Source organism: Heloderma suspectum, chromosome 3 (genome assembly GCF_057233095.1).
Source record: "Heloderma suspectum isolate Gila_16-S chromosome 3, 16-S_ref, whole genome shotgun sequence".
Classification (NCBI taxonomy): Eukaryota; Metazoa; Chordata; class Lepidosauria; order Squamata; family Helodermatidae; genus Heloderma; species Heloderma suspectum.
The window spans coordinates 232,016,259-232,039,844 of NC_139460.1; the positions used below are offsets into that span (position 1 = coordinate 232,016,259).

At 43.8% G+C, this 23,586-nt stretch overlaps 1 long non-coding RNA gene across 4 annotated transcripts in view; it reads left to right on the forward strand.

Moving 5' to 3' along the window:
* Nucleotides 1-18,859, forward strand: part of LOC146350882 (uncharacterized) — a 56,321-nt gene extending 37,462 nt beyond the window's left edge. For 3 of the 4 annotated variants that reach the window (XR_014789441.1, XR_014789442.1, XR_014789445.1), the window contains 2 exons: nucleotides 9,179-9,389; nucleotides 10,285-18,859. This is a non-coding gene — a long non-coding RNA (uncharacterized LOC146350882). The remainder of the gene's footprint in view (nucleotides 1-9,178; nucleotides 9,390-10,284) is intronic. The other variant, XR_014789443.1, reaches the window with a different exon arrangement.
* The last annotated feature ends 4,727 nt before the right edge of the window (nucleotides 18,860-23,586 follow it).

Below are 23,586 nucleotides of genomic sequence, written 5' to 3' on the forward strand. Positions count from 1 at the left end.
AGCCACAAAGCAGCTTCCAAGTCAGATCAGGGGATCCCTGCACAGCCCTACTACAAAACTAAGTGTGAAAAATACCTTCTGCATCCCAATGCTGAAAAACAGCTAAAACAGCTTATAGAAAGAATGCCTTTTCTTTTCTCTTACGGCATCAGGAATTCTGCATGTGAAAGAAGAGTCTTCCATTTATAGTTACTAACAAGCTGCAGGTGACAAATTTAAGGATCTTAAAGTGAAAAACAACCCCATGTTGAGGGAAATTCTCATGAATAATACTTTGCTCATGAGTATAATGTTGAAAATTTTCTCACAGGTAATATTTTACTCATCAGCAATACACCAATTTATATGGCAGAAATAAACATTGCCTACAACCAAAACTAATCACACTTATTGTAAGCATTATCTGTATACAGCAAACACTAAGGGCATAATCCTATCCATGTTTAGACAGAAAGAAGTCCTCCAACTCCCAGCATTCTCCAGCCACCCAAAAGTTGTAGGCCTTTTTTTGTCTAGACATGCATATGATTGCACCCCAAGTCGCTGAAAATTAGGCATGTTGCTAATTTCTCACCACGAGGGATGGTTCTTTCCAGACTCATTCTTCTTGTACCATGACAAACAATGGTTTGGTGGAACTGTGTCAATGGCTTTTAAGTGTATCACAGGAAAGGGGAGGCAGCTCTTACGCATTCTAAACATTGTCTGAACATAGAAACTATAGTTTGGTGACAGGGTTTAGAATCTGTTAGAAATCCCTCCCTCCTCCTACCACCCCCAATTCTCAGGGTTCATTGGGAAGAGGGAATGGTTATTAAAACGCTTTGAGTCCATACTGTAAATATGCTACAAGTCTTCACAGTATACATGCAACCCTACTATTGAATGATATATCTCCTGGAAAACAACAAAGGACATCTGAAAGGACAAACTGCAACCAAACCACAACATGACACAAAGCGGGAGTGGGGAGAGATGACAGATCACGAAAGAACATCTAGTGAAATCCAAAATTACTTATTGCATGGCCATGGTGGCACTCTTCTCAGTTCTAAAACTGAGCAAGTGTTCTCTTTGTTGCTAAAATATAATTAGGAGGGATCATTTCAATGTTGCAGTCCTGCTCTGAGTAGTTCACCGCCTTTTTACTTAATCTAGTCCACACTGCCTCCTTCTGTGCTCTAAAAGAGAATGGCCTCTCCTAGGAGGGTGCAAGGCCTGGCATGCTATGGTCCATGGGGTCATGAAGAGTCGGACATGACTTAACGACTGAACAACAACAACAAAACTAAAATTATCAGCAAGTGTGACTCAACCTGGCCCTTTATCAGCAAAATAATATGTTCCACCTGTGATCAAACGCTTGCTCCAGAAAACCCTGGTGGACTTCTCTCTTCTTTCCCAGTAACCCTTTTCCCCTTAAAATTACACAAATAAAATCACAAATGACAGGTGTCTATAATTAATAATGGACAGCAACTACACCATTTACCATACAGACTGTCTCACAGCCAAATACTATAGCTTATCTGCAGTGGCAGTCTGTGAGAAGTAACTCATCTGTTTCTGGAGCTGTAATAGATTTTTAAAACACAACTCTGGAAGTAAAATAATGCCTGCTACATTGATGAGGTTGTTTAGCTTTTGAATATACAAAATAATGATTCTTTTTAATAGCTTAATGCTTTAGCTGGTCCTGCTCCAGGTCTTCCAATGCACTGCACATTATGTACATTAGAGACAATGAATTTCAAATGAATTGATAGGCAGAAACCCTGGAGGGGAGCATGAACTTTTAAAGATTGATAACAACTGTATATCTCCCTGTGCCAGTAAACTACAATGTGCTTACTTGTAAAATCTTTGAGCTCCCAAAGAAATGTGTATGGTTATAGTTCCTCCTGCACATTATGACTGCTTTAGCCTTTTCTTTTAAAATATGCTTTCCCCAAGGATTTAAAAGTGGACCGTGACTAATAAAGTTATTCCAAAAGGTACCATGAGCTAAAAAAAAGAGCAGCTGAGTGAGTGGCAAAAGCTAACGGAAGAGTGAGATCCGCTTGACTCCGATTTCTAGAATTCACTCATCCTTTCCTGCTGTAATATCAACACTCCATCTTCTATCCCCCAGCACACTTCTACTTATTGTGAAATACCTTAAATACAAGCCACATTCTGAATTAAAAAATATGAACATTTAAATTAATTGACATTTACTTATTACTATTTAGGCTTAGAACTCTTACAAATCACTTCATTAGATCCTTAATACTCTTCCTCCTTCCCTTTGTAGATTTTTTTTAATATGAAAAATATTCTGGATATTGTTTCCTTCAGCCTATTTTCCCTAGTTCCATTGATAAGTCATGTATTTAATAGGGATAAATGCCAAGTTCTGCACCTAGGAAAAAGAAACCAAATGCACAGTTACAAGATGGGGCTCAACAACACTACAAGTGAGAAGGGTCTTGGAACTGTTGTCGATCACAAGCTGAATATGAGCTAACAATGTGATGTGGCTGCAAAAAAGGCAAATGCTATTTTGGGCTGCATTAATAGAAGCATAGCTTCCAAATCCCGGGAAGTACTAGTTCCCCTCTACTCAGCACTGGTTAGGCCTCATCTGGAGTACTGTGTCCAGTTCTGGGCACCACACTTTAAGAAGGATGCAGACAAGCTGGAGAGGGTTCAGAGGAGGCCAACAAAGATGATCAGGGGACTGGAAACAAAGCCCTTTGAGGAGAGACTGAAAGAACTGGGCATGTTTAGCCTTGAGAAGAGAAGAATGAGGGGAGATAGGATAGTGCTCTTCAAGTACTTGAAAGGTTGTCACAGAGAGGGAGGCCAGGATCTCTTCTTGATCATCCCAGAATGCAGGACACAGAATAATGGGCTCAAGTGACAGGAAGCCAGATTCCGGCTGAACATCAGGAAGAACTTCCTGACTGTTAGAGCAATATGTCAATGGAACCAACTACCTAGGGAGGTAGTGGGCTCTCCCATGCTGGAGACATTCAAGTTGAAGCTAGACAGCCACCTGTCAGGGATGCTCTGACTTGGATTCCTGCATTGAGCAGGGGGTTGGACTCGGTCTTATGGGCCCCTTCCAACCCTACTGTTCTATGATTCTAGGCAATATGGTATCCTGCAGCTGTTTGGGGCTACATTTGTCCTAGGCCCCAGCCAACATAGTCAGGGACTCTGGAAGCTGTATTATCATCATCATCATCATCATCATCATTTCTATACTGCCCCAAAGCTCTCTGGGCAGTTTACAATGTCTGGAGGGTACCAGGTTGCCTACCCATGGCATGCACAGAGACACTGTCCTAAAGCCAACCTTTCCATGCAGTGCGGTAAAGCAACCTGCTTCAGGGCAGGGGCACCATGAGAGGGGAAAGGAAGGAAGAAGGCAGGAATTGGGTATCTGAATGGTACAGCAAGTCTTTTTAACCAGTTGGCTCTGCTTCAGGAAGCAGAAAAAAATTGGGCCAGCATTGCATTGTTCATTTCCTGGGTTTTAAATTCCTCTGCCATAAATGGGACATAAGTGACAGGCAATGCAATAACTTTAAAAAAAAATCTGGAAGGGCAGGGGTGATAGAATTGGCCTAGAAAAGATCTTGTACCTCTCTGGTGCAAGTCTATATTCCTATCCCTACACCAGATTTATTTAATTTCCTGTTTAGTTTTGCCTATAGAGTGCAAATGTTCAATTTCTAAATGTTCAGCCCAGGGGGAAACACTGTTTGGAAATGCCAGGGAGCGAGCGCTGAAGCAGGGAGTGATAGAACTTGGTTGACCCTCTCTGGGAACTGGCATAGGCAAGTGGTATTTGTGTAGATTATTCCATCCAATTTCCCTCCATTCTTAATGGTAACTGTAATCACCAACATGCTGCTAAATGAGCCTGCTGGGTAGGTGTCTCTGAAAACCCTGTGCAGGTTGTAAACTTCAACACCATACTCTCCTGTCAGAAATTTTCAGGTCTGAGAAGAAAACATAGTTAAGGGTGCAATCCTATCCAGTGCAGGGCAGGAGAAACACGGAGGGGATCATCCCCTCCGCACTTCAGCTGCCCTGCATCTGCGGCTAGACAGCTGATTTTGGTTGTCTGCAGGAAGGTGGAGCAGGGGATGCGGCTGCCGGATGACACATTGGATGTGTCGTACCTGCATTTCCACCTTCCCCGCCCCGGAATGCCCCATTTTCACCACTCCGCATTCTTTTTCCAAGTGTGGAGCACGGGGCCATTCCAAGCTGCCTGTGAAGCAGCACAAGGGGGGGGGGGAGATCAGTTCTCAGGGAACCGACATATCCTATGGCCATCTATCTGCTGACTAGCAGCCATAGGATTGCTCCCCAATACATATTTTATACATTTTGATGCTTTTTATTTTTCCAGCTTGATTCTGGGTACCCAATTTGATCCTGGTGGGAGGACTGACTATTTGTCCATTTCTTTTATTATTGATGAGGAATTTCATGCTTCTTTTTTCACCTGCTACTTCATGTTGCACAGAGAATGATTGATGATTCACCTAACTGGCTTTCCTTTACCTTGGCACTGCTGTTAGATACAGCGTAGACTGTGTGGGGCTTAAGTGTAGGCTTGCTATCTGAGCAGATGCTGCTAATAAAAATGACCTGTTGGTGCAGTGTGGGCAATTCTTGTGATGCATGTTTGCAAGCAGAAAAACAGGGTATCCCCCCCCCCCCCTGCACTGGAAGTGAAACTAGGGATGTATGGACTGTGTAAAATCCATTTCATCTGTGTTTCACAGGTTTCATTTTACAGTCAACCCATCAACGGAATTAGATTTTTTTTTTGTTTCCAAATTTGTGCACGTTCTCATGTGCAAAATGCACAAATTTCCAGAAAATGCGCAAATCCCCCCAAAATGTGGATTTTCATTCTTTAGCCTATGGGGAAAATGCACATTTTCAGATGGGGGTTTGTTTTTGTGTTTTTTGCATATTTTTCTACAACATAATTTGTGCAAAATTCCCAAAGGTTAGAAAACCAGTCTGCAATTCTGCAGAATCCACCTGACAGGGGGAAAAGCCGGGCTGCTGAGAAATCTGTGGGCTGGATTCATAAAAATGCAAACTCATTTGGTTCCATTGCGGATTTCTCTGACATCCCTAGCTGGAACAGAATGGCCTTCCAAGGGTGGCTAATAGGTAGGAACAAGGGGAAATGGAAAATTCAGAGACTGAGCATCATCATGTAAACAGGGGCACAGAACCTTACACGCAGGGACCCAATCTGGCCCTCCAAGATTCTCGAGGTGGCCACACACCCTTTCTCTGGCCCTACACCTTTCCCCCAAGCACTGATTGTTTGGTGGTTTCCCGACTTTTGTGCAGCATTTTCACATTTTAAAAGGTAGAAATGTCTCTCCTATGGCCTAATAACTGGCAGTACATGCTTTAAGCTAAAATATGTTCATATTTTTGGAGTTTGCGCCTCATCCCTTTTGCCTTCTGCCCCACCCATCACTGGAATGTGCCCCCCCCCCAGAGCATCTTTGAAACTGAATTTGGCCCTCTGGCTGAAAGAGGTTCTGGGTTACAGAATGGCAGCTACCCTTGGGCCAGGACAGTCACATCATATCTAGGCGCTGTACAGTCATGGTGCCATCTGACTCCTCAACACACCTGATTTGTGTGCTGGACGGGTGAAGCACCAATCAGGCAGCAGCTTCCCTTGGCAGTTGGCACTCAGAGGCAGGGTGCTGTCACCCTGACAGCAGGAACAACTTCCCAGCTCTCTCCTGAAGGAGATCAACAATGAATATTGTTAGCCTGTGGCTAAGTTGTTCCTCATTGCAGGTTTTGGTAAGTGAAAGGATGTTGTTTACTATTTCAGCCCATCGATGGTGTCCTGTCTTCATTGCCAATGCAGCAGGGGTGGTGTGCGGAAGCAAAGTGCAGACATTTAAGATGGCCTTGTGATTGGTCTAGCTCTTACAGCCAAACATATCTTGTGAAATAGATGCATATTACCTGCTGTACTTTTTAATGAACATGCAAACAATAAGGCTAGAATGGAGTAGGTAGTCATTGATTTGCTGCTGCCTATATGTGTAACGATTACTACAAAAATCTTCCATCATTACATTTTCATTAGGCTTTGTTCTTAACATCAGACTCAAAAACCCGGTCTTGATGTTGATTATAGATTCACAGAGAATGAACTGGGTTTTTTTCCAGATGTATTGAAATTGAAATTAAGCAAAATCCTAGTGGACTTGTGTGAATGATGAAAGACAAAATTGTGAACCCTTCCATAAGGTCCTGGTATGTATCCTCCAGAGTTAGATAGGTACTGTCAAAAATAATAGGAGCACAATGTTCCCCTTTTAAAGAAATTCCTTTTAGCTAAGCTTACAAGCAAAGGCATTATTATGATGAGCAATATTTCAAAAAGTCAGGTTGTTCCACCCACATTTCAGACTGGAAGAAAACCTCAAACTGGTCAGATCTTCTGCGAGATACTCAGGTATAAAAAGGGGAATATCAAAGGAGGTGAACCCTTGTCTGTTTTTCTATCAGTGTCCTCTTGCTTTTTTTCTATGGTCCTTTTTTATCTAGGAGGGAAGACTCAGAATTGTACTCTTCATCAATTCATTGTTTCTTAACTAGCACATCAGAATCAGAGACTGTATCACGTTGTCACACAACCTTTTAATTAGGGGTGTGCTTTGGATTTGGCTAAAGCCTGATGCCCAAGCTGAATTAGGCCCCTTTGGACCATTTCTGGTGCTTCCTGAGGTGAAACAAGCTTCCTTCTGAAGTGACCAGATCTGAAGCTGGACACCGCATGAGGCTTTGTTCTCAATTCACCTACAGAGAGGTAGAAAGCACATCTCCAAAAACAGTGTTTTTGCTTTCATTTGCCTAAATGCTGATATAGGAGTGGGTGTTAAGTAACTGACGGGTCCACCTTCTAATCATAGGGCACATTTTACCAGAGGCTTTCTAATCACTGTGCTGTTGGGGAGAGAAAGGAGGGGACCATGATAAGGCTGCCACACTTCACTATGAAAACACACACCTTAAACTGGTTTCCAGTAATCATAACCCCTTATGCCCTGTACCTATCCTTCTGAAACTTTGCAGATTTCTTGCCTGGAGGCACCTCTATGTTGTGTACAAATTGCCCCCCAAATACAGTGAAAGTGAAAGGGCAGCAAATCACCCACCACCTTCCACACAAAGGTCTGTGTGGTCTTCCACACCAGGACACCACCTTCCAGATAAACCATTCCATCTATCCTTCTGCAGCTTTGTAGTTTTCTTACTTAGGACTGTCTTTATGCTGTCTATCATTTTCAGAACAACTGTCCTAAGGAACCTAAGGGGATAAGCATGTCCTTTTTTCGATACCTCAAACTTAAAATGTACAAAATTCCCTGCACCGATTCATCTGAAACTCAGCATCCTTGATCCTTTCAGAAGGAGAAACTATCCATGCAAACTTCATCCAATCCTCCTAAGAAAAAAGTTATTGGCAGTTGCCTTTAAAAAAAAAAATCAAAATATAAAGGTGTGTAGCATAAAGAAATCCCATACCTACTTTTCTGACATACTCCCCTCCTAAGGCACTAGGAGGGCATCTGGCTGTGGCAGGTCTGTGGACACAAATGGCGGGCGGTGTAGTGGCTGCCATTTGCGTCCCTTCACTGAGCCGTGATAGACTACGTAAATATTTATGTAGCCTATCATGGCAAAAGCAGGGATGCAAACAGCGGCCGCTACGCCATTTGCATCCCTGTCTTTTGCCATGATAGACTACGTAAGTATTTACGTAGCCTATCACACGGCCTGCACAGGGACGCAAATGGTGTCCCTGCATTAGCCATGATAGGCTATGTAAATACTTATGTAGCCTATCACGGCCACTTGAAGGAAGGTGAATGGCGGCCGCAGACGCGGCCACCATTCGCGGAGCACTGGACGGCTGACACCAGGTAGGCTCCGTTCCAGGCCCATTTCATGGGGTGGCAGGGGGGGTTGCTTCGTTCTGCCATGGATTCTGGGGGGCTGAATTCACTGGAATTCGGCCTCCCTGGAATCCGTGGCGGAATTCTCCAACATCCTTACTACTATGCCTGTGAAGTTCATCCATATCTGATAAACAGGAAAAAAAGTCCATGTTTTAATTTCCCATGGTAATCAGTAGGAGACACGAAGCCTCAGATTTCCAAATCTCGACTTGGGTTCAGTACCCAAGTTTAGCGATCAGCAGAATATCACATATATCAGGCCATTTTCCGAAGTGCTGAATCAAGACCTGAGCCAAATTTTGTGGTCAGTGCACCTCTGCATTTTTATTGTGATGGACCTGGGTTATCGAGCCGATGAGCATTTTTGGAAGTCACACCTTTGGTTTAAATTGCCAATGGCTTTATTCCCCATGAACACAGAGATATTGCCATAAAATCTGGCATGCATTTTCAGGACACAGTTCTACATTTCAGGTTTGAACACCAGCTGTATTCCCACACCGATTTTCATGGGAAACAAAAAAGTTGTAGATACAAAGAATACTGCAATGTACTAATTCCACTGGGAACTGGACACATCACCATGGAATTTTGAATTTTTGCTTAATTTTTGAATTATTATTTTTGAATTTTTTAAGTTCAAGCACAAACTCGAATCCAACACCCATTTTTAAGAGTGAAGGATACAACATACACTGTAATGTGATGTCTAAGCCAAAGCCTCTCAAACATAATTTACTGGTTGTGATTTTTTTCCCCTACACTACCAGCCATCAGTGTACAAACATAATCAAAAAGACATAAGAACATATGAAGTTACCTTACACCAAGTCAGACTATTGATTTCTCTAGCACAGTACTGGCCACACTGATTGGCAGCATCTCTCCAGACAGGTGCTCTCTCTCTCTCTCTCTCTCTCTCCCACACACAAACACACTTGAAGATGCCAGCTCTCTCTCTCTCTCCCTCTCTCTCTCCCACACACACAAACACACTTGAAGATGCCAGCTCTCTCTCTCTCTCTCTCTCTCTCTCTCTCTCTCTCCCCCACACACAAACACACTTGAAGATGCCAGCTCTCTCTCTCTCTCTCCCACACACAAACACACTTGAAGATGCCAGCTCTCTCTCTCTCTCTCTCTCTCTCTCTCTCTCTCTCCACCAGCTCTACTTGAAGATGACCGAAATGGATCTTGGCTCTTCTGCATAGAAAGCCCTTCATCGACAGCTGAAGCTATTACCTAATTATCAATCTGCTTGTTACGAGCTAAAAGAAGATCCCCACTCATGCAGGGTTTCCAATTGTATGGAGAATTCTAAGTGCATTCAGACATGTGAAAAATCCTCTGTCAAACCTTCAGTCTCAATGTGCAAAGGTAAGGGGTAGAGCTAATGGGACAGTGGGGTGGAGTAGGGTGGACCTCTCGCAGACACAACTTCACTCCATTGTTTGAATGTGTGAGAGGAAGGAAACTTCTGAAAGTGGCTAGAAACTCATCATAATATGTATAGATTTTGCAGCAGGAATGACTTGCTGAAATTATTGATTGATTGATGCATTTTTGAAGATATATGAAGATCATTACCCCCCAAACGTATGGCTGGAGTAGTAGCTGAAACTTCAGAGACTGACATGTCCCTTCCTTTATGATATTCCCTACTGGGAAATGCCAACATTCCTTAGAGAAAGGAATTCCACTGGAAACTGGACATACCATGGAATTTTGAATTTTTGCTTAATTTTTGGATTATTATTTTTTATTTTTTTAAGTTCAAGCACAAACTCGAGTCCAACACCCATTTTTAAGAGTGAAGTATACAACATACACTGTAATGTGATGTTGTATCCTTCAGACAGTCAAGGAAAACAGGTACTAGAACAATGAGATTAACTTTATAAAGTTTCCTGATTCTCAGTTCTTCACCTTTGGGACATTCTTTCTTGCCTTCCATCCATTGCCGTTAAAACCTAGAGTAACAAAGAATAAATCATAAAGGAATGTAATGCCTTATATGAAGATTTATATTCTTCTATTCAAAAAAGGGAACATGGCCTTGTGCAGCAGAACAACCATGAATCAGACTGTTGTCATTACTGGGACAGTGACATTTTTTTTTTTTTTAAGGAATGAGATACTTTAAAAAAAATTTTTTGCATGTTCTTTTCTAGCTGATGCCATTCTACACCTCCTTGCGATTATACAGGTGTGTTGGAACTAGTCATTGAGACAGTGACTATTCTTGATCACAAGATTTTCCATTTAACTGTAGGGATGGCAGAGAATTCCGCCACGGATCTCGGTGAGGCCGAAGGATTCTGGGGGGAGGGACGGAGTGCCTCCCCCCCCCCAGGAGAATCCGGCGGAGCCAGGTAAGGGGAGTTTCGTACATCCCTATTTGAAAGTCTCATAGTAAAATTAAACATGCACCAAAAATGTGCAGGGTGTACCCCTGTGAATGTATGTACTACATGTACATAAACTGCTTTGGTTGCCCCTGTGGATGGGTTCTAATGTAGAGACGAGGAATTTCAGCAACTTTTGATAACGTGGGGCCAGATTATCTCTATCTAGGAAGTGTCTCAGCTGGTGTACCAGCCTAAGCTGGTGAACAGTACTGGCCAGATCTAAAAGTACCCCCAAACTGTGGCCCTGATCCTTAAGAGGGAGTGCCACCTTGTCTTGAAGAGGATGAAGTCCATCTCCCAACAGAATCTCCATTTATTTGGGACTAAGCTTCTGTTTCTCGGTCCACATCAAGTCCATTACTCTTTCCAGACACTGCTTATAACTAGCAGTAATGAAAATGTAGGTACAAACTGCCCTAAATTAAAAAATTTCAGACCTCAAACCTATCTACTGTCTCAGCACATTCAGCAGCTAACTTTTAAATGAACACAATGATATTGAGTGACACCTAACATATCTTTGCAGTGCTAATCTTTTACATGTTCAAACGTTTTCAGCTGAGCAACTCAAGAATGTCCTGGGAGTTATTTTAATATCCTGATATATTGCAAGTCTATTAACTTATCCAGTAATCACATTTCTTGATCAGGTATTATGATCTATGGGTTTTTAAAATTGTGATCTATTATTAAAAATAAGTACTTCACCTTCTAAAGTCATGACTTGGTAAGTGTTATTGATGCTTCGAGTATTCATCTGTATCCAGATGGTAGAGATTGTTATGCCTCCAAGTAAACTATGAATAGAGATTCATCTGCTTGCAAATGAAAAAAAAATCATGCACTTGTTTCTACTGGATTTATAAAAGAAATGACTAATGGCTCAAACTTTAAATTCTTTGTCTCCCCCAGGGGTGGAGGGGGGTGTTAAAATTTCCCTTTCATATGGCTTTTCAGAATCCCTCTGCTTTGCAGAAAAAGTAATGCGTCATTTGAATGGGAGGGGGGAAAATGCTAATTTTCATCTTTGACTATCTTCAGGACATGGGACCAGAAGAAAAGAAGCAATGAACGTGATGCAAAGATGTGAAACCTACACTAGAAGTCTTCATTCCACTTCCAGTTTTGCTACTCCCATGCAAAAACCCACAAACTACTTTTTAAATGCCCCAAGTTTAAAAGGCAATCAGTGATTAGGCATGAGAGCTGCTGAAAACAAATTACAATACACATAAGTTTTCAGCATACTGTAGGTTTGGGGCTGAGTCATGCATATGCATAAATCACTTCCAATTGCCTCCCTCAGCTCAGATGTGTCCAGTGTGGCAACCAGCTTTGTGTGGAGGAGGAATGGTGCAAGCACCTTTCCTCTTCTCTGCACAAGTAAAATAATTTATGATGCAGGTGTTCCAGACAAAGACTCATACCTGCAGCCAGTCCATTTGCACGAACTTTCTCTTTCCTTTTTTTCAAGGGGAAAGAGTCATATGACTTGAGCAGCAGAACATATGGCAAGCACGCTTTTGGCCCTTGTTGTTCACAGCCCCTTTTAAATTTTTCAGTCATTTCTCCCCTAAGATCAGGACACCAGGCAAATAACCTGTCTGGGGCCTAGTTAATATGAGCAGCAGATGATTAACCTGTGCCTAGGCTGTACTACTCCAGCCTGCTGGAGGAACGCATGGAACTGAATGCTCCTCATCCAAAATACATTCCCTGCACTAGAAAACTAGATGTCAGGGAGAAGGGTTTCAGCCTTGTTTTCCCTGTGATATGCTAGTGAGAACCAGGGCCAGCCTTTCCATTAGGCAGGGTGAGACACCCGCCTCAGATGGTAGATGTTAGGGGGTGACAGTTGTTGGAGGACAGAGCTATGTGGGCCCTGCAACCTGCCCTGCACCACCTAAGCTACCCTGCTGCCCTCAGTAGGATATTGTGCATCACCAGCTTCAAAGCAAGATTTAGCTGCCACTCCAAGAAACTTCAATACATGTGACAAGGGACATCTTGTTCCTTTCCTAAAACAGCAAAATGTATTGGGCTGGCCCTGGTAAAAATGTAAGAAGAGCCCTGCAGAACATAGGAAGATAGGAAGCTGCCTTATACATACTGTGCCAGTCGCCAGACCTTTGGTCCATCTAGCCTAATTCGAGATTCTGGGGATCTACAGGCAATGCCTGAACTCTACCACTGAGATACAGCTCTCCCTCAGTCAGACCAATGGTCCACCTAATATAGCATCCTGTTTTAACTACAGTGGCCAACTAGATGTTGCTGGAAAGCCCACAAGCGGGGGAAAATGGTGATAGTCCTCTGCCGTGGTGGGGGTCCCAAGCAACTGGTATTCGGAAACATATTGATGACCAGTAGACACTGATTAGACTTATCCCCCATGAATTTGTCTAATCCCCATTATCATTTATATATAGTTTCCTAGGTTTATGGATGATCCCCCCCTCCTCCCCATTATGGAGCAGTCTATCATGTGAGCCTGCATTTATTTATTTATTTATTTATTTATATTTTATTTATTTAAATATTTATATGCTGCCTTTCTGGACCAAGTCCAACTCAGCATATATAAAAAAAGATAAAATACATAAACTTTAAAACCTGAAAATCCAAAAAAGAACAATTCATTCAAATATAATTCAACATGCACACATGCACACACACACGTGCACACACACTTACTGTCTGAAATAGTACAGGTTTACCTCCTCAGGTGTTGTTTGTGAAAATTAGGCCTGAACTGTAAGAACATTTGGAGTTGACCTCTCCAAACTAAGTCTAAAAGCTCCTCAGCTAAATTAATACTGAGGTTGGTTTCCATGTCTGTAATCTTTCCATTAAATGCTACACTCTTGAAACACTTCCTTTGTGGTAGGGTTGTTGAGTTGCAAGTACTCCAGAGCAAGTGGATACAAATGCCGCCTATGTTAAGATGTTTGGGCACTGAGCTGAAATCACACTCACACACACCCCCCCTACTTGGCGTCAGTTAGAAAGCTCCAACCATTGCTTCAACTGTACTCTCTGAACAGCTGGTGTCTAGATAAAGTTGGAAAAGATGTATAATGAGTTGGCCCACCCTGACGCTTTGGAGGAAGAGAGATATGCATTGCTGTCCTTTTTATATATCAATGGAAATGGCACAAATCTGTCACCAGAAAACAGGTTGTTGGCTGATATTTGCATTTTTGATGTGTCCAGAATGAATTGGCTTCAGTATATGCTGGCACACTGAAGCCTTGTTGGATGTTGTAAAAGGCAGGACTGTTATTCAGACTAAGTTGTTTCTGACTCCTTCTTTTGTATTGAATTAATAACGCACCAGGTATTCTTTCAGAGTTGAATCTGTATCTTTCAAAAAGTGGTGAAATGGGACCCATACGTCATACTTCCACCATAATGCATGGAGGTAGAATAACATATTTCACTTGTAGGCAAAGGCCGGGCTATTCCTGAATTGAGAGCACAAACGTCTCCTTGTGGTATACAGGTATGATCCTCCCACTCTACCATTTGCACACTACAATGGATATGTGACTCTCTCATACAATTTCTGTGGTGTAGTGGAAGGAGTAAGTAGCGCTTTCAAATCTGCACTCCATCATGTATCATTGGGTCATTATTGTCTCTGAAGGGCTAATGCAAGTATAAACTGGGATAAACTAATGAGTGTTAATTGAAAGAAGAACAAGATACAAAAAAATAATAATAGCAACAATCAAATGAGTCATGTGAGTAGGGCTGGCTGGCTCCAGATTAGAGAAGAGAAGCGACATGCCCACTGGTGGGCCAGTGCCCATCTCAGTGGTGTTTCTTGTCAGGTTTACCTGGAGATGGGGGAGAATTTGTTCAATTCACATTTTAATGCAAACTTGCTGAATTCACAAATCGAATTACCAATACATGCATGTTTTCCTTTGATATTCTCACTTTTCACCAATCAAAAATGAATTTGTTGTTGTTCAGTCGTTAAGTCGTTTCCGGCTCTTCGCGACCTCATGAACCATAGCACACCAGGCCTTCCTGTCCTCCGCTCTCTCCCGTAGTGTGCTCAAGTTCATATTCATTGCATCGGTGACGCTATCTAGCCATCTCATCCTCTGCCGTCCCCGTCTCCTTTTGCCTTCAATCTTTCCCAGCATCAGGGTCTTTTCCAGTGACTTTTCTCTTCGCATTAGCTGGCCAAAATATTTGAGCTTCAGCTTCAGTATTTGTCCTTCTGATGAGCAGTCAGGGTTGATTTCCTTTAGGATGGACCGATTTGACCTCCTTGCAGTCCAGGGGATTCGTAAGAGTCTTCTCCAGCACCACAGTTCGAAAGCATCAATTCTTCGGTGCTCAGCCTTCCTTATAGTCCAGCTCTCACAGCCATACATTGCTACTGGGAAAACCATAGCTTTGATTATATGAACCTTTGTCGGCAAGGTGATGTCTCTGCTTCTTACTATGCTGTCTAGGTTTGCCATAGCTTTCCTCCCAAGGAGCAAGCGTCTTTTAATTTCATGGTTACAGTCAGCATTTGTGGTGATCTTGGAGCCCAAGAAAACAAAATCTGTCACTGCTTCCATTTCTTCCCCTTTTATATGCCAGGATGTGATGGGGCCAGATGCCATGATCTTATTTTTTTAATGTTGAGTTTCAAACCAGCTTTTGCACTCTCCACTTTCACCCTCAACAAGAGGCTCTTTAGATCCTCTTCACGTTCTGCCATTAGGGTGGTATCGTCTGCGTATCTGAGGTTGTTGATAATTCTCCCGGCAATCTTAATTCTGACCTGTGATTCATCCAACCTGGTGTTTCTCATGATGTACTCTGCATATAAATTAAATAAGCAGGGTGACAATATAGAGCCTTTTTGATATATTAGTGCAAATAATGTACAAAATGCATGTTATTAGGTTAAATTGCTGGCAAAAAGTGTGTATGTTAGGCAAAAGTGCATACAAAAATATGTATATTAGGAGAAATGTGGAGAAAAATGTGCATGAATTTTCATCCAGACTTTTTTAAAAAATTGCAAACTGATGCAGAAACAGGATGAAATGAACTTAAGCTTGACCAAATGAGAAACTGATCAAAACCAAAACTGACAGAATCATCCATCCCTAGGTGACAGTACTGGCAGGCAACAACAACACCCTAAAAGAGTAGCCATTTTAATTTTCTGCAATGCCCTGATGTACCATTGTTCTAGGGCATTGTGGGAGATTACAATGGTGACACCTATAGAGTGCCAGAAAAAAAAAATTAAGAGGAGTCTAGGGATGTATGAGAAATTTGTTTCAGTTCATTATTTATCAGATTTTACCCAGTTCACAACTCCTGGAACTAAATGTGGACCTGGATGCCATCTGAGGTAGAAGTCCATACACTTCTGAGCTTGCGATGCAATTCATGGTACAACAAAAATGTGCTTGAAAAGTGCACATGAAAAAATAAGTACTTTTGGAAAATGAACACAACCACATTTAAATGGGAAAAATGTGTATATTTCAATAGTGTGCACAACTGATTTGTACATTCGGGAAAATATGCATGAATTTTCTTGCTACAAGGAAAAAACAACAACCCCAAAGCTCGTGATCTGATACAGACACAAGTTGGAACACACTTCCAACTGGAATGCAGAAAACTTCACAAGCTTGAGGTTTTCTGATTCACACATTCCTAGGGCAGGAAAGGAAGATGTCAGAGTGCTGGGCATTGCCAGGGCACTGGGATCCTGACACATACCCGAGCAGGCCATTCTGATGAAGGCTCTGCCTGTGGGAGTTGGGGCCTTCATGTAGTGAGTTCTTCCTCATGGCCACAAGCAGGCATGGTGACATGCACTACATAATGGCTGCAACTGATGCATCAAGTACCATTAAGGATGCAATCCTATCCAGATAGGCGGCCCAGAGGCAACTGCCTATCCAAAGCAGGCCAGGAGAAGCACAGAGGGGATCGTTCCCTCTGCGCTTCTCCTGCCCTGCATTTTCGGCTAGACAGCCGACTGAGGCTGCCTAGCTGTGGGAGGACAGAGCAGGGAAGGAGGCTGCTGTACGACACATAGGATGTGTCATACAGGCAGTTCTGCCCTCCCCGCCCTGGAACGCCCTGAGCCATGCCCCTTTTCAACCACTCTGCACTCCTCCTGCGAGCACGGAGGATGGGGCTGCTCTGCTCTGCCTCCGAGGCAGCACGGAGGCGGAGGGAGGTCAGTTCTCCAGGAACCAACCTCAGAGCTCAGGGTCTGAGGTTGGTTCCCAGATAACAGCATATCCTATGGCCCTCTAGCTGCTGTCTAGCAGCCACAGGATTGCTCCCTAAATGATATAAGAAACTTGCCACTGAAATACTGATCCCCCAAGTAAGCACAACATCTGGCTCAGCGGCATCATGAATAAAGTTCAAAAGGTATGGTGAATTGTTTTTCTTTGAAGGAAAAAAAACCCTCCCTCTATATCCTCATAATCTTTTCTGACAATTATCAGTTTGTTTACCAACATTTTAATTAAGAAAGCTTAGGAAAATGGTCCACATTAGTGAGTTCTCCATATTTGCAGCCATGACAAGAATTATGGCATTACAGATGCCATCTCGGCAGCAGGCACAAATGTAAACATCTAATCATACAATTTGCTCTAGGTTCAGAGAGACATCGTTTTTCCTCTGAAGAGTCATTATTGAACAAAAGCAAGAGCAAATCTATAAATATTGGCAAGCTGGTCGGTTTTTCCATACTTAACAGCAAGATGTCAGCGAGTTCAAGGAGGTTGTAAACTTCAGAGGGATTTGTGGTGCAAAATTTCTCTGTTTCATGAATTAATTTATGTATTTTTATGTATTACATTTTTATACCACCCAATGGCCAAAGCTCTCTGTAGCTGAAGCTATGATGGTCGTCTTGCACATATGATCAAAACCAGAGCTGCTGATTCAGGGCTGGTGGCAGACTTTGGTGGGTCCTCAGGATGTTGCTGCTGATGGGGTTGCCCCTGCCACTGCCTTCCCCACTGCTGCACCCCCCATCTACTGCCCCACAACCACTGAAGATGCACCTCACCCACCCACCCACCCACTTGCCACTAAAACCCCTTGCTTGCCCACCCACTACTTCTCCTGTCTTAAGCTGCTCGGGGTTTTAGTGTTCAAAACCAGCACTTAGAATTGTACGCAAAACTGTGCCCAGAACTAGATGAATGGCCAACAAAGCCGTAACAAGGGAGTCACATGCGCCCTATAACTGGCCTCAGTCAAGCTTGGCTGCAGCATTTTGAACCACCTGAAGCTTCCAAACAGTCTTCAGAGGCAGCCCCATGTCGAGTGTTTTATAGTAGTCCACATGAGATGTAACATGTGCCACAGTGGCCAGATCTAACATCTCTAGGAATAAGCACAGTTAGTGCACTAGCCTGAGTTTCCAAAAAAAGCTCCTGTCCACCACCAAGACCTGGTCTTTGGCTGGATGTGACCTTAGTCTTTTGACAAAAAACCTTCCTATTGAAGCAGGCTTTTGTCTTATTGGATATATAAGTTTTTATCCAATGCCTCTGTTTTATCTGCTATAACTGTCTCTGTTTATATTATGTATTTGTAAGAGGTGAGGGATCACATACTTCCAGAACGTCAATGGAGATAGTATTTATAGATAATAAAGGCAGCAGAAGATACATTATAATTTATACACAAAATCTAAACAATGGAACAGCCATCTTTAATACTTATTATTATTATTATTATTATTCAATACTAGAGTTGCACACCAGAACCAAAATTCATTAAAAGGCTTCAGATGGAGTTTTGAGAAGTGTCCCTCAAAACTGAATTTTAAATGTGAGGACTAAGTTTCAAAATTTTGAATTCTTAATTTTGCAAAAATCTTGAATTCATGCCCTTGATATATTTGCCTACAAGGTTCTAACATTTAAGATGACACCAAACTCCATTAAAGTATATTCTAACACTCACATTCAACATTTGTCATCATGGGATCTTTTTCTACTGGCCTGTTGAAGCTTTTCTGGCCACATTCAGTAATATAACTTTTGAACCATGTTCTTTATCGCCTCTGTGTTATTTCTCTGAAATAATAATGATAATCTTAATGGTTGTGCACATTATGTATAAAGTCTAGGGATGTACGAATCCCTTACCTCGTTCCGGTTGGGGGCATCCGCAGTGCGGGGGAGGCACTCCGTCCCTGCCCCCGGAATCCTCCCTGGCTGGCTGCGCTCCACAGTGACTCCATGGAGCCGCCGGCCGGGGCCGCTCGCAGCCAGACTTCCATCTGCTGCTGGGTTGCGCTGGCTGCAAATGGCGGCCACCATAGCGGCCGCCATTTGCATCCTTGTGGAGGCCGTGATAGGCTACGTATATATTTACATAGCCTATCACGGCAAAAGGCAGGAACACAAATGGTGGCCACTACGCCATTTGCGTCCCTGCCAAGCCATGATAGGCTACATAAGTATCTACGTAGCCTATCACGGCAAAAGGTGGGGACGCAAATGGCGTAGCGGTCGCCATTTGCGTCCCTGCAGAGGCCGTGATAGGCTACGTATATATTTACGTAGCCTATCACGGCCTCTGCAGGGACGCAAATGGCATAGTGGCCACCATTTGTGTCCCTGCCTTTTGCCGTGATAGGCTACGTAGATACGTAGCCTATCACGGCTTGGCAGGGATGCAAATGGCGGCCGGCATAGCGGCCGCAGCTCAGCAGCGACCAGAAGGCCACACAGAGCTGCCACCACCGCCACTGGAGCCACCACCGGAGCCAGGTAGGCTCGGTCCTGGGTGGATTCTGCGGGGTGGGGGGGGGGATTGCCCTGTTCTGCCACAGACCCTGGGGGGGGGGCGGATTCTAAAGAATCGAGCCTCACTGGAGTCTGTGGCGGAATTCTCCAACATCCCTAATAAAGTCTCACTTTAAGTTGAAAAGATTTCAGATAGCACATCTGGAAAGGATCTCTGATTAATGCCAGCCAGAATTAATGGCTCCTGATATTCTGGCTGGTTTATTATGCCTGTCCTTTTACTGTTTTAGAGTTACCAGATACACCAGTATTAATGCTTACGTTGGTGGTACTTTAGCTAATACAAACCACTGTTCCTTTACATTATCTTCCTTTATGTACTCTAATGACTTAATTCCATCTTGTGAAATGTGCTAGCAACTCTCACTGGTTTCACAGCAGTTCATCAAGCCTATATGAAAGCAGGGTTTGGCTCTAATGAGGGAGACTGGCCTTGGATAATGAAATTCCATTTGTCAAAGTTCGCCACTGATTTTAATTGGCTTTGAATAAAAGGGGGAGAAATATGCTATAAAGGCGGAAACAATTTTCTCATGCAGTCAGATTGCTAAAACCTACGGCACTGTTTCAAGCTAGTTGGATGGTTTATAGATTGAAGCTGAAGATACAGAGTTGGAGCCAAAGCTGCCCTTCCACTACTAGAGGGATGGGGAAACTCACAGGGTTTCCCTATCCATCTTACAAGCTTCTTCCCCAGGCTCCACCCACTCTCCCATAGAGGGTAAAGCTGGTAGCTAGTATCTTTGGATCCCAGCTCTTATTTTTAGATAAGCTTTTCGAAAGAGGCTTCAAGAGCCTTTCAAATAACATATTTTACCTTATTATATGCTTTCTTTCTCATCTATTCCCTTGTTTCAGCAGCACCAAAATGTTCATTATTGGGCATATATATATATATATATATATATATACACACATATACACATACATACATACATATATACACACACACATACATACATACATACACACACAAATACAGGCCATCATCAAGAGATGAGAAGTGCCACATTTCCCTTGGCTCCCCTCTTTCCTTATGCATTCATGCACACAAATAGAGAGGCTTCAGTCTCACACCTTTAATTCATTATCAACAGGTTCATTACAGATGCAAATCCTCAAAGACCCTCTGGCTACAAAGGAATGCCTCCAGGGGATTCAAATGGGAACACTGAAGTTGCCTGCAGTTTGAAGTGAGGCTTGCTGGCTAGACTAACTTAGGGAGGGATGTCCCGCCCTTCCAGTGATGATTCCCTACTTCGCCTCTCATGCATCACTAACCAAGTCGACTGTCTGAGCTCCGCCCCAGACATTCCCCTCTTAGCTCTGCACCGCAGCCTAGCATCTCATAGGTCACAGCCCCCACTCTCTTTCTCCTCCTCATCCTTCTCCCAGGTTCTCACAGAGGGGGGCAAGGGGGGGGGCTTCAGACACAGCCATCTGGGAGTTGGTAACCTGAGAAGCACACCTACCTATATCTGAACTGGCTTGGGAAAATGCTAGGGGTGAACGAAAGTCACATACCTTTTCTCGCAGCTTTTTCGCGGTGGGGGGGAGCACTTCGCTGCTCCCCCCGCAAAGTTCAGGCCGGGGGGGGGGAGGCTTCCCGCCTCGCCCGGCCGAAATTCAGGCTGGGGGGGGAGGCTTCCCACCTCGCCCGGCCGAAATTCAGGCCGGGGAGGAGGCTTCCCGCCTCGCCCGGCCGCGAACACGAAAGTAAAAAAAAAACAAAAAACACGTCCCCTGATAGGCTACGTGACGATTCACGTAGCCTATCACGGCTAGATCTGGAAAGTCAGCCGTGATAGGCTACGTGAATCGTCACGTAGCCTATCACGGGTGACTTTAAAAAAAAAAAAAAAAAGCGCGTACGCGAATGGCGGCCCCCATAGGGAGCCGCCATTCGCGTTCCTTATTTAGTTGCTGTAGTCTACGTCAATGTTTACGTAGACTACGGCGAAAATAAGGGCAACGCAAATAGCGTTGCCCTTATTTTCGCCGTAGTCTATGTAAACATTGACGTAGACTACAGCGACCAAATAAGGAATGGGAATGGCGGCTCCCTATGGGGGCCGCCATTATCCGTACACACTTTTTTTTTTTTTTTAAGTCACCCGTGATAGGCTACGTGACGATTCACGTAGCCTATCACGGCTGACTTTGCAAATCTTGCCGTGATAGGCTACGTGAATCGTCACGTAGCCTATCAGGGGACGTGTGTTTTTTTTTTCTTTCATTGCAATGGCGGGGGCGGCAGCCGGTCGAAAGACCGGCTGCCGCTCCCGCCCCGCTCGAACACCGGATGAACCGCCAGCCGGACCCGCCGCCGGGAGGGACATTCAGGGAAGGTAAGTCCCGTCCCGGGGGGGGCGGGGGGCGGGGGGGCGGAGGATTTCTCCCCGAAACTTGTTCGGGGGGCCGAACACGTTGGCGCTCGGCCCCCCGAAGTTTTGGGGAGAAATTCTCCGCCATCCCTAGAAAATGCATCCCCCAGTTCTGGCTGTTCCTCTTCTGAATCTGAGCTGCTAACTACCTCCCTGCACTTAGACTCAATCCTGACTTCAAGAAACAATTAAATAAAAACATGGATTTTCCCCACAACTCTTGATATTGTAGCATTGTTCCTTACAACTTCCCCAACAAGAATGTAAATGACAAAATAGGTCTTGGCTTTTCTTAAATTTGAAGATCCTCATGTGGCGCAGAGTGGTAGGCGGCAGTATTGCAACCGAAACTCTCCCCACGACCTGAGTTCGATCCCAGAAGAAGCCGGGTCTCTGGTAGTCGGCTCAGGTCGACACAGCCCTCCATCCTTCCGAGGTTGGTAAAATGAGTACCCAGCTTGCTGGGAGAAAGGTAGTCACTGGGGAAGGCAATGGCAAACCACCCTGCTATAGACTGCCATGAAAACACCAGTGTAAGCAGGAGTCCCTCTAGGGGTCAGTAATGACCTGGTGCTTGCACAGGAGGAACCTTTCCTTTCCTTTCTTAAATTTAAATCTAAACTAAATTTAAGGGTGCAATCCTATGGCAGCTGGTCAGCAGCTAGACAGCCATAGGATAGGTCGGTTTCCTGAAAACTGACCAACACCATCTCCCGCGCTACCTCATAGGCAGCGTGGATTGGCCCCAAGCTCTATGCTCTTAAGGGGAGTATGGAGTGGTGAAAATGGGGCATTCTTGGGGGTGGGCCAGGGCAGGGAGGGCAGAAGTGCCATTCCGACGCTTCCTATGTATCATCCTGCATCCAGCCCCCCTCCTGCTCCGACTTCCCACAGCTAGACAGCCAAAATTAGCTATCTAGCCATGAATGCAGGGCAGCTGAAGTGTGGAGGGGACAATCCTCTCTGTGCTGCTCCTGCCCTGCATTGGATAGGTGGTTGCCTCTATCTTGATAGGATTGCACCCTAAATTTCTTAAATGTTCTTGGTATCAGATAGTTCCTCTAAGTTATGGAATCCCATTTTTGATTATCCATTTAGAAGAGTTTATCTGTTATTGAACTTGATATTTTCACCTCTGTTTTATCCTCATTTTCACATAACTGATGAATTAATAATTGCCAAATGTTTCAAAAGCAAGAGAGAGAGAGAAATGCAGCTTTCACAGACCACATTGCATAACAAAAGAGAAGTGGAAAGTAAAAGAAATGTGACTCAGCTCTGCACAGGGTGGTATTGCAGGATAAATGGCTCAACGGCTCCTGGTTCAAATATCACTTTAGCCATGAACTCACTAAAACTTCCTTTTGGGGCCAGCTCCAGGACTGAGGGAACCTTTGGCAAAGTGCCTTGCAGCGAGCCCTGTCCTCCCTCAGAGGGCCCTGGTGGAAGCAATGGACAGCAGCAGGCACAGTGCTCTGAATTAACACTAAGCACTGTGATTTAAATATCCCACAATGCCCTGCCAGGAGCATTGTGGGACATTAAAATGCTGGTGCCTGGAATTAATTGGAGCACTGGCTAATGGGTAAAAAGGTGTGGGAGGGCAGGACAGTGATGGGCCCTGCTACCTTTTCACATTATCTTTAATTAGCATTGTAATTACTGAAGCAGCGTAGCTCTTTCCTGTGCCATTTGGTTACACCAGAAGCCCATAGTCATGTAGGAAGTAGATGCTGTGTCTAGGGATGTGTGAATCAGCCAAACGTGCGCTCATCTAACTGATCTGAATTCCATCTTGAAGCTCATTCCAACTTGAGTCCATATCAGATTATGAGCTTTTTTGCTTTGCTTTTCTCATGAAAATCCATGCATATTTCTCCAAATGTATGCATCAATTGCATGCATCTTTGAAACTGATGCACGCAATCCCATTGATTAAAGCTTATTTGTCTGCATTTTTCAAAAGCAT